The sequence below is a fragment of the Pezoporus flaviventris genome, unplaced genomic scaffold, assembly GCF_033815535.1.
Source record: "Pezoporus flaviventris isolate CSIRO_AGI_PZ_B2104156 unplaced genomic scaffold, CSIRO_AGI_Pfla_v1 ptg000045l, whole genome shotgun sequence".
NCBI classification, from domain to species: domain Eukaryota; kingdom Metazoa; phylum Chordata; class Aves; order Psittaciformes; family Psittacidae; genus Pezoporus; species Pezoporus flaviventris.
The window spans coordinates 2,147,245-2,158,296 of record NW_026892593.1 but is presented as its reverse complement, the minus strand read 5'-3'; the positions used below and the strand labels follow the sequence as shown (position 1 = coordinate 2,158,296).

The 11,052-nt window shown below is 45.0% G+C and overlaps 1 protein-coding gene across 3 annotated transcripts in view; it reads left to right on the top strand.

Moving 5' to 3' along the window:
* The first annotated feature begins 6,661 nt into the window (after window positions 1-6,661).
* The window catches only part of UPF2 (UPF2 regulator of nonsense mediated mRNA decay), a 61,303-nt gene continuing 56,912 nt past the window's right edge, over window positions 6,662-11,052 (top strand). Inside the window, exon 1 of one of the 3 annotated variants that reach the window (XM_061467208.1) lies at window positions 6,662-6,829. The gene's annotated coding sequence lies outside the window, so the exon portion shown is untranslated. Of the gene's footprint in view, window positions 6,830-7,466; window positions 7,886-11,052 lie in introns of those variants that run through there. The other 2 variants (XM_061467210.1, XM_061467209.1) reach the window with 2 other exon arrangements.

The following is an 11,052-nucleotide window of genomic DNA, read 5'->3' as shown; positions in this document are numbered from 1 at the left end:
AGGCAGCTCGTTCACTCACTCCCCCCCTTCTTGCCCTCCCTCTACTCCCGGAGGGACAGAGAAGAGAATCGAAAAGAATGCAACTCCCATGCATGGGTTGAGATAAGAACAGTTTAGTAACTAAGGTATAACACAGATCACTACTGCTACCACCAATAATAATAATGATAAAGAAAATAACAATAGAAGAGAATACAACACCTCACCACCAGCCGACTGGTAACTCGTGCCCCCAGCCCGACCAAGCACCGAACGATACCTAGTCCAATCCTGCAGTTCCCTAGCCCTTCCGGCTAACTCCCAGTTACATCCTGGGCATGACGTGCTGTGGTAAGGAATACCTCTTTGGCTAGTTTGGGTCAGGTGTCCTGTCTCTGCTTCCTCCCAGCTTCCCCTCCTCCCTGGCAGAGCATGAGACTCACAAAGTCCTTGGCCAGACCAAACATTTGAGCAGTAACTAAAAACATGGGTGCTTTCAGCACCATTCCCAGGCCGAAAGTCAAAAACACGGCGCTGCACCAGCTACCAAGAAGGAGAAAAAAATGACTGCTACTGCTGAACCCAGGACATGAGGCCACACTTGCCTTCACGTGCACCCAGTTCTGGGCTCCTGAGTACAAGATAGACATGGACATATTTCAGAGAGTCCAATGAAGGGCCATGAAGATAATGAAGAGATTGCAGCACGTCACACATGAGAAAGGGCTGAGAGAGCTGGGACTGTTCAGCCTAGAGAAAAGAAGGATCAGGGGATCTTATCAACATATATAAATACCTGAAGAGAAGGTGCGAAGGGGATGGAGCCATGCTCTTTTCAGTGGTACCCAGTGACAGGACCAGAGGCCATGGGCACAAGCTGAAACTCTGGAGGTTCCATCTGAACATCAGGAAACACTTTGACACTGTCAGGGTGACCAAGCACTGGCACAGGTTGCCCAGGGAGGTTGTGGAGCCTCCATCCTTGGAGAGATTCAAAAGCTGTGTGGACATGGTCCAGGGCAACTGGCTGTAAGTGGCCCTGCTTGAGCAGGATGTTGGACCAGATGATATCTGGAAGTCCCTTCCAACCCCAACCATCCTATGGTTCTGTAAACTTTGTGTGAATGCAGGCCTGAGAAGTGGGAAGCACACTGGCAAGCTGCCTTTCCATAGGTTTGGTTGCGCTCATGAATCTATTTTATAGACTGCTTTCACAATGAGGAATTCAAAGAGTATTTTTCCTCCAAATCAGACCATAGTTAAATGCTTTAGGAACAGGTGGAACTGGATTTCACAACTAAATTGATTATGACAACTCACTTGGCCAGGGATTTAATGATATTCACAGTTCTTGCAGAGGGGCTACTTGTGTTCCTTGAGGCCTGTGTGGTTGTTTTTATGCAGATTTATAAAAGCCAATTTGGGAGAAAAAGAAAAGTTAATGACCTTTAAGAGAAAAAGATACAGCCATAGAAGGACAGCTGATGTGGCCAACAAAATAAAGTATGGTACAACTGTGACTTCAAACATTGACTGTTTTCAAAGTATTTTAGAACAAAGGAACCTTGAAAAGAATGTTGCAACATTACATGATTTTGTGGAGTTCACAGTAGAGAGGCAGAAAAAGTGATATGGTTAAATATCTCCATTCTGTGCTTGGAGAAAAAGACAAATGTTGCAGGCAGATTGCATGATGATGAAATACATTTCCACAGCTCTTAAGCAAACAGCAGTCAAACAGCAGGTATCGATGTGGGTTTGCGTTAAAGCAGATAGGTAGTTGAATGTTTCCCAATTAGCACTGATAGGAATAGGATTAAACATTAAAAATCTCCAAAGTTACAAAAGACTAAATGAAATGGTTCAGTCACACAATGTGAATCTCACAGTAGTAGTGGGCTATTTGTATATATTGATTCACTAACCCATTTCATCAATTCTAAGAATGGATTTATGGAATATATATCTCATCAAGTCAACTTGGTTTTGTTTCTGTGATTCAAAATTCAGTTAATAAAGATTCAAAGTACTTTTCAGACTTTTGCCAGAATAATCATCGTGTGTAGAACCTAACACACGGCAAAAGCCTTGCTGTAACCTTATGTAGGTCAATGAAAGGTTTTGTTGACTTTAGCTCATGTCTAAATGTGAGAAAGTGGCACCTGTGCCAGCAGAAACACTGCTGCTAAGGGCGTATGCTCTGCAAGGGGACTCTCCTGGCCTGAATCTTCTGGGACAGAGGGCCTGTCCTAGAGAATACTCCCATGTGAGGTTAATTCAATAATACCTGATGTTCTGGCTAAGAAAACTAGATATGCTTCAAAATCAAGGTTTTATCTATGTTGCTTTACCTAAATCATATGTGGCTGACTACCTAGCAGATCTAAACTTGTAATACTCAACAGGAGCCCGCACTGTGCACTTGCAGCCCAGAAAGCCACCCATATCCTGGGCTGCATCACAAGAAGCATCACCAGCAAGTCAAGAGAGGGGATTCTCCCCCTCTACTCTGTTCTCATGAGATCCCTCCTGCAGTCCTGCATCCAGCTTTGAGAGCAACAACACAAGAGGGATGTGGAGCCGTAGGAGCAAATCCAGAGGAGGCCATGAAGATAACCAGAGGGCGGGAGCACCTCCACTATGGAGACAGGCTGAGAGATTTGGGATTGTTCAACCTGTAGAAGGCTCCAGAGAGAACTTGGAGAAGCTTCCAGTGCATAAAGGGGCTGATGAGAAATCTGGAGAGGAGCATTTTACAAGGTTATATAGGGACAGGACAAGGGGGAATGCCTTTAAGCTGACAGAAGGGGGATTTAGATTAGGTATTAAGAAATTCTTCCCTGTGAGGGTGGTGAGACACTGGCACAGGTTGCCCAGAGAAGCTGTGGCTGCCCCATTCCTGGCAGTGTTCAAGGCCAGCCTGAACGGGGCTTGGAGCAACCTGCTCTAGTGGAAATTGTCCCTCCCCATGTCAGGGGGTTGGAACTGGATGATCTTAAAGTGCTTTCCAACCCAAACCAGTCTGTGATTCTATGATTTTGTGAATATTTTAAGTAGACTATCATTATCAGCTGAGAGCATATCTAAAAGGATTGTAGTCCTTGACACTTCGTTACATCAACCTGAAAAAACTGCCCACAGATTAAGTCCTGACAAAGTCTGTCAGCTGGAGTTATGTGGTGAAGGGAGGTTATCTTGGATCTGAGCATCAGTGTGGACTGGATATAAGCAAATGTGATTTATTTCAACAGGAAGACACAAGGTTGTACACCATGAAAGAGTATATGGACCAAATGTAGCTTCTTTCTAGGAAACAGTGACTATAAATAATCTCAAATCATGGGAATAAAACAGATTGGTCTAAAAAAGTTACATGGATTTTAGGTTACATTGCAAAAAAAGATCATTTTCTGGATTTGGCTGCAAGGAAATACTGAGAACACCTACAGATCTTACATTAGGCCAGTATTTGGCTCAGCTGTGATTCTTTGCTGCATGCTGTGTGCATGTTTGGTGCCAGCAGTTGAAGAAACGTACAGAAAAAGCTGGGAAGAATTGCTTCAGGAATGAAAAGAAGGACAGACATGCTTGTCCTGGGTTCAGCAGTAGCAGTCATGTTTCTCCTCCTTGGTAGCTGGTGCAGTGCAGTGTTTTGACTTTCGGCTCGGGAACAGAGCTGATAGTGATGTTTTGATTTGGCCAAGGACTTTGTGAGCCTCATGCTCTGCCAGGGAGGAGGGGAAGCCGGGAGGAAGCAGAGACAGGACACCTGACCCAAACTGACCAAAGAGGTATTCCATACCACAGCACGTCATGCCCAGGATGTAACTGGGAGTTAGCCGGAAGGGCTGGGAGACTGCAGGGTTGGAGGAGGTATCGGTCGGAGCTTGGTCGGGCTTGGGGGGCGAGTTATCGGTCAGCGGGTGGTGAGGTGTTGTATTCTCTTCCCTTGTTATTTCCTTTATCATTATTATCATTGGTGGTAGCAGTAGTGATTTGTGTTATACCTTAGTTACTAAACTGTTCTTATCTCAACCCGTGGGAGTTGCATTCTTTTGATTCTCCTCTCCGTCCCTCCGAGAGCAGCGGGAGGGCAAGAAAGGGGGGGAAGTGAGCGAATGAATTACCTGACTGGGTTTAAACCACGACAATGCTTTATAACCAAGACTCAGGAAGTGAGACCTATCTGGTTTTGATTTTGGTATGTTAGTAGATAAACTCAATGGATACATACACAAATGAAACAGGTACTTCATAAGGAAATGTTCCAAGCTATCAGACAAAGGTAAAACAAGGTTTACTTGCATGGTCTTTACAAAGCAGTTTCAACATAGTCATAGCTATGGGGGAATCATAGAATCACAGAGTGGTTTGGATTGGAAGGGACCTTAAAACTCATCCAGTTCCAATCCCCTGCCATGGGCAGGGACACCTTCCACTAGAGCAGGTTGCTCCAAGCCCCATCCAACCTGGCCTTGAACACTGCCAGGGATGGGGTAGCCACAGCGTCTCAGGGCAACCTGTGCCAGTGTCTCACCACAGTAAAACTTCTTCCTAATGTCTAATGTGGTATAAACATGGTACAAATACAGAAGATTTTGTTTTCTTTCAAAACTGTAGTGGTAACACATCTTATTCACATTAGGAAAGTCAGCTATATCATGATTCAAAAGAAAATAAGCCAATATTTCTTGATATAAGGACACTGAAACTGGTACTTAAGCCTAATATAATGCTGAGCCCACCTTTTCAAACCAACCCCCCAAAAAAAGAATCATTCAAAGGCATCCATTGACAGGCTGCAGGACTGGTGCCTTTGGAAAACACAGCACCAACAGTAGTGTGGAGTTCCTCTCCCCATTTAACCCCCTTTTTTATGTGTTCAGCACATGGATCTTCTCTCCTCTAGTGAATCAGTTTAACCAGCCCAATGACTCAAGATACTTTGGCAAGTAAATTAAATCTTTGTGTAGTAGGGACACCTAAATGATCTGTGTCAATAACAAGCATGACTTCTTCCTTTCAAACTTTTCTAGAAAGATTTTTGGGCATGTTGGCAAAATGAGTAACAACATTAAACAACAAGGAGGAGAGCTCTTTCCTGGGGAAAAAAAAACAGTCTGGTCCTGTATGATCTGGCAGAGAACACCCAAAACTCTGCATCAGTAAAAAGAGTCTTAGATTTGGGCTGACTCTTGCTTATGAATAAAACATGTCTTTTAACAGCTAAATAATCTCATTACATACATCCAGCCCGGTGCCTGCTGTCACCATTCATCACAGAATCACAAAATAGTTGGGTTGGAAGGGACCTTCAAAGCTCATCCCCCCCCTCTGCAATATCATGGACATCTTCAACTAGATCAGGTTGCCCAGAACCACATCCAGCCTGGCCTTGAATGTCTCTAGGGATGGAGCATCCACCACCTCTCTGGGCAGCCTGTGCCAGTGTTTCACCAAGCTCATTGTAAGGAATTTCTTCCTCGTGTCCAGCCTGAATGTCGCATCTTTTAGTTTAAAACCATCACCCCTTGTCTTAGCACAACAGGCCCTGCTAAAAATAAATACTTGTGTGTGTTCACTGTATGTCTAGATGGGTGTAAATGCCTTCCCGCGCCAAAAAAAAAAAAAAAGAATTTCTGCCACAATCTGGATTCTAAAAGTAAAATAAGTACCAGATTCTCACTCTGAAATTCTGCATGGTGACAGCTTTTTCCAACCTGGGTGACTTTGGAGTTGCCCGATTGCTGACACCATGCTTGGGTGTTCCAGCTGTGAGCACTTCACATAACCTGAGAGTTTTTTGTTGAACTAAATTTACCATTGTAAAATGCCTTTGGTTGTCCAGACAAGAATACTGACTGGACAGGATGAAGTGGCGATCCTAGATTTACACTGCAAAACACAACAGATGACTGAAATTAAATCACCAATTATTAATAACTCATCATTATGCCACTGTGTTCTGGGCCCCTCACTGCAAGAGAGATATTGAGGTGCTGGAACAGGGCCAGAGAAGGCCAACGGAGCTGGTGCAGGGCCTGGAGCACAAGTGTGATGGGGAACGGCTGAGGGATCTGGGGGGTTCAGTCTGGAGAAGGCTCATCGCTCCCTGCAACTGCCTGACAGGAGGACGGAGCCAGGACAAGGGATGGGACAAGAGGAAACGGCCTCAAGCTGAAACAGGGCAGGTTTAGACTGGGTATTAGGGACAATTTCTTCCCCACGAGGGTTGTCAAACACTAGAACAGGCTGCCCAAGGCAGTCGTGGATTCACCATCGCTGGAAGTGCCTAGAAGACGTGCAGATATGGTGCTAGGGGAAATGGTGGACTTGGCCGTGCTCGAAGAACGGGTGAGCTTGATGATATTGGCGGCATTTTCCAACTGAGTTGCTTTTGTGATTCCGTGATTCTATTTTACCACGCTAACACCTGAACAGCGCCAACCCGCCGCCAAGCTTCCTTCCCCTCCCCACCACTTCCGCCTCCGTCGCCTCCCGATAACCCGAGCAGCTCCGCCAGCTGCCAGGACCCCAGCCCGGGCTGCCCCTTGCACTGCCTGACTCCCGCCAGTCGGAAGCTCCGCTTGGCGAGCCGGCCGGGGCCGTAGCGACAGTGCGATCCGGCGGCGCTGCTCTTCCATTCGCGCTTGGGTGCCGCGGGGCGAGCGTCCCTGTCTCGGTCGCGGCGGTGCTGTCGGTCAGGCAGCAGGGCTGACATCCCGGCAGGGAGCGCGGCGGGCGTCGTGAGGGGAGAGGAGAGAAGGGGCCTCGCGCGCCGGGAGGGGCCGCGGCTGGCGGAGGAGGTGTCGCTCCCCGGAGGCCGGGCCCATGTCCGCGCCGGGCGCAGGTAGCGGGCCTGAGGCGGGGGGCACCGGCCTTCTGTGAGGGCGACCCGGAGGGTGGGGCCGTGCCGTGGTGTTGTGGGGAGGAAAGCCTGGGGAAGGCGGGGGAAGGGTACAGGGCCCTGCCCTAGGTGGGGGCCGTGAGGGGGCGCGGATTCGTTTGGGCTGAAGCGCCCCGGGGTACAGGGGCCGTGAGGGTGAGGAGGGGAAGGAGGAGGGCGGGCGAGGGTGGGAATACCCGCAGCGCGCTGAGAGCCGGTGGCAGGGACTGGTGGCTGTTTGTCCCAGGAGGGCAGAGCACGGAAGGTGCCGGCTTGTGGGGAAGCCCGCGGGTGCGGGCTGGCATGAGGGACGAGCTGTTAGCTGAGAAGTCTTTTGCTCCGCGTGCAGTCAGTGGTTTGCCTGTAGGCCTCTTTCTCAGTGGGAAGCGTGCTCCTACAGATCTGACAGCAAAACACCTTCTCCGAGACGTATCGAAAGTAAAAGTGCCCGGCTGGTTGGGCACCTTGTAGAGGGGTCTCTGACCTGCACTGGAATTTCCTGCACTGCTCTGTGTCTCATCTTTCAGTACTTGTGGTTAAGTTTGTTTCCTACTGATTGACCTGACTGGTATTTTTATAATACTCCTTCCATTTAAGAGAAACCTTAATTGAATTTTACTTCTTGGAATGTTTGTATTTCTCGGGGTGTAATTTCTAGCAATGGAGCAGTTTGTTGTTCTTTGAAGGTTTTCAGCTGGTCAGGACTGGGACATCTTGCCTACATTCTTTATTTCCTTTATGTCTTTTGTAGCTGTATAAAGGAATGTTTATGTGATTGTTTTAATGTCCAGTAGCAGTAAAAAAGAATGTGAAATATCTCAGTGTGTTTAGTTTAATTTTTCCCTCCCATACTTGCATTTGCAAGGATTGAGATTCTGGTTTATAACAATAAGCTAATTTTATTGATTTGAGGGGATTTAGACATACCAGGCCAAGGTGTTGATAGTTGTCCTTTTATTCTGAACGGTGTCTAGATTAATAATGCTGAATACTTAATATGAGTCTTTGATTTCCTTGAGAGTAAGTACATAGATTGATCTCCCCCCCCCCCCCCCCCCCCCCCGAAACGCTGCCTGTATTGCAACACTGCTTCTTGAGTTTATGGGCCTAGAGTTTCATTAGCCCAATCCAGTCAGTTTTTCAAATTCCAGGAAGATGAAATTGGGAGCAATAAAAGATTTCTTAACAAAGATTGAATTAAAGTAGGTTAAATAGTGAAAAATCAAGAGAAATAATTTTCTCCTGGAAAATAATATGTGTAAGTGATGAAACCAAGATGACAAGAGTGTAAAGGCATCTGAATGTCACTATGGAAATGGGCTGCCAAGAGTCCAAATGAATATGGACCCTTGTGTCTTCTCTGTCCTTTCTCAGTTTCAGCTGCAAGCGCCTGTTCTTTGTATCTATTACCTTATGAAGTTCATGTTGTTATTGTGCCTTTTCATTGGTGCATTCACATATTATCTATTAAATAAAAGTTCTCTTAATGCTTTTCTCTGAATGTTTCCTTACTGTTCCTTAATCTGGCCCAAACTGTGTATATTCAGCCTTATTGCCTATGGAAATGAGACCCAGGCAAGCCTGCTGCCTTCTGTTTCCTTTTTAATCTGCTTCCCACAACTTTTGAACCTTTTGGCCAGTTTCAGCCAAATTCAGCAGATGCTTTGAAGGTCAAAATGTTCTGCAGGTCTTGGGATAACTGACAGCTGAGGCAAAGTACCAAGGTCTTAAGTTACCATTCTTGATGAGGGAAGGGTGACAGCATCAGCTCAGTGGACAGTTGTGTTCTGGCTGTGCTGTTGGCCACCGCTTGTGTGCTGCCCAGTGAACCACCCTGTGTGTAGCTTGGAGGCAGCAACTGCACCTCCTGCCATCGGTGGTGGGTACACATAAATGAACTAGCAGCCTTATCAGAAGGGTTTGTGAGATAAGGAGTTGTGTACGTAGCAGGTAGTGAGCAGCATTATAACACTGGTATTCTGTGATACAGGACATAAATCTATTATAAACTAGACTGTGGGGTGGTTTTGGTCACCAGTGTTCTTGGGGGAGCCATGGATAATACTGCCTTGTGGAAACCACAATGTACCCAATTATATTCCATCCCTTTTCTGGTTATTCAATTCTTCTCTATTTTGACTTTATACAAGCAAGTGTCAGATATGTCTTTAAAACAGAATTTCGAGTTCCTACCTCTCATAAGAGTTGGAGTACTGTAATGGTGTTGGTAAAAGTTACATGTGTAGCTGGATGTTTGGTTTAGTTTATTTTTTTCCAAACTGTAATAGAATACTAACAACAGCTGAGGGACAAAGGTAAAAGCAGGAGCATTGCAATTGTGACATGCCTTTCCAGCATTCTTTTAATCAACCAACCCTTTTCTCCTTTGTTTTTCTTTTAAATTTTGCTCCTAATTTGCCTTTTAGAATTGGAAATATTTTTTTTAATAAATGTGGGGTTTTTTTAATGGATTTCTTGGTGAAAGACATTTTAATACAATTATTAGCCTCATGCAGTGTTCTCATGGAAATATTTGAATGCTTTCCTTTCAAACCCGTTTTGTTAGAAGTGGTAGGAGAGAGATAGTTTAGACATCTCAAACTGATGGAACTTCCAATGTGGATTTGTAGTGAAAAAAGATTAATAAATAGTTATCGTTGCGTTTGAAACAGAACATGCAGAGGATTTGCACCTCCCACATCTGTGAGGAACAGGTGCCACCTAACTGGCCTACAGAGATAGAAAAATTAGTTCAGACCTTTAATATGAAGGAATTTGGGGACATGGTTAGTTTTCTGGGTTTTGTCAATTCCATAAGTACTGATTTCATAATAAAAGTGCTTTAAGATGACGTAGATCAGTGTTTTTAAAATCCAAGTAGTTCTGAGGTGTTGAGCTGTGAATTTTTTTAATTGCAGACATGCATTAGAGAGCCAAAATTGCCAGTAGTTGTTAAAGAAATGCTGATTTGATTAGGCTAGCTTCCATTAATCAGTGTCAGAAACATTTCTTCACTGGTGCTGTTGCCAGTTACTGTCAGGGAGGCCAAGTCCTGAATAGGTTTTCCAGTGATAAGTTCTCACTGCCCATATCTGAATATCCTGTGAAGTTATGCAAACAATTTTTTCTTCAGAAGACCTGGACAAGCATCTTCAAATTTGTAACACAGCATTCCATATGGGATATAGTCAGTGTATAGATCTACTGTTTTGTTAGAAACAGAGATTTTTTTGTGTGATATCTTACCTAGAAATAGCTTTCAAAGTAGTTAAAAATAATCTTAGAAGTGCTCTACCTTATGTTGGGTTCTACAAATAGAAATGATTTAGCCTGAAGTAAATAAGGTTTAGGTGGTAGTAATTGCTTCTTTCCTCTCTGTCCCTCTCTGATCCTGGACATGAGTCAGCAGAATGCCCTTGCATTAAGGCTAGCTACAGTCTAGTCTATAGTAATAAGAGTTACCCAGCAGGCTGGGGAAGATGAGTCTTCCCCTCTATTGGTACTTACAAACCCGTATCTGGACACCACATCTGAGAAAGGTATTGACATGCTGGAGAAGTCCATTGGAGGGCCACCAAGATCATTAGGAGACTTGGAGAACTGGGGTTCTTAATCTGTGAGAATAGAAAGTCTTATTACTGTCTACAAAAACCTAACAGGAGAGTATGGAGAAGATGGAGCTGGATTCTTGTCAAAGCTATACAGGGATAGGATGGAAAGAAACTGACAAAAGACAGGGTGTAGCAAATTTCGGCATGTTATCAGGAAAAGCTTTTTCACAGTGTTGTTATTGGGATTCATGAGCAGGGGGACAGAAGGGGCTGTTACATCTCTGTCCTTGGAGATACTCTGAATTTAGCTAGCCAAACCCCTGCTTTGACTGGACCTGCTTGGAGCAAGGGCTTGAACTAGGTAACCTTCACAGTTTCCTTCCAATCTAAACTGTTATGCGAGTCTACCCTTTGTTCATCACTGCATGTTGTAATTTTATATCCTGGGCCAAATGAAACTAAAGCTTAGAGGGCTAGAAACCCCAAAGATGCAAAATTAACTCCTACAAGTCCCCAGAAGAACATTGGTTGAGTAGAAAGAGATATAAACTGGAGCCTTTGGTAACTCCTGATAATTGTAGCCTATCAGCTATTATTTCCATTCATTCTGCTGTCAGGGAGGTTTGTGTATACATC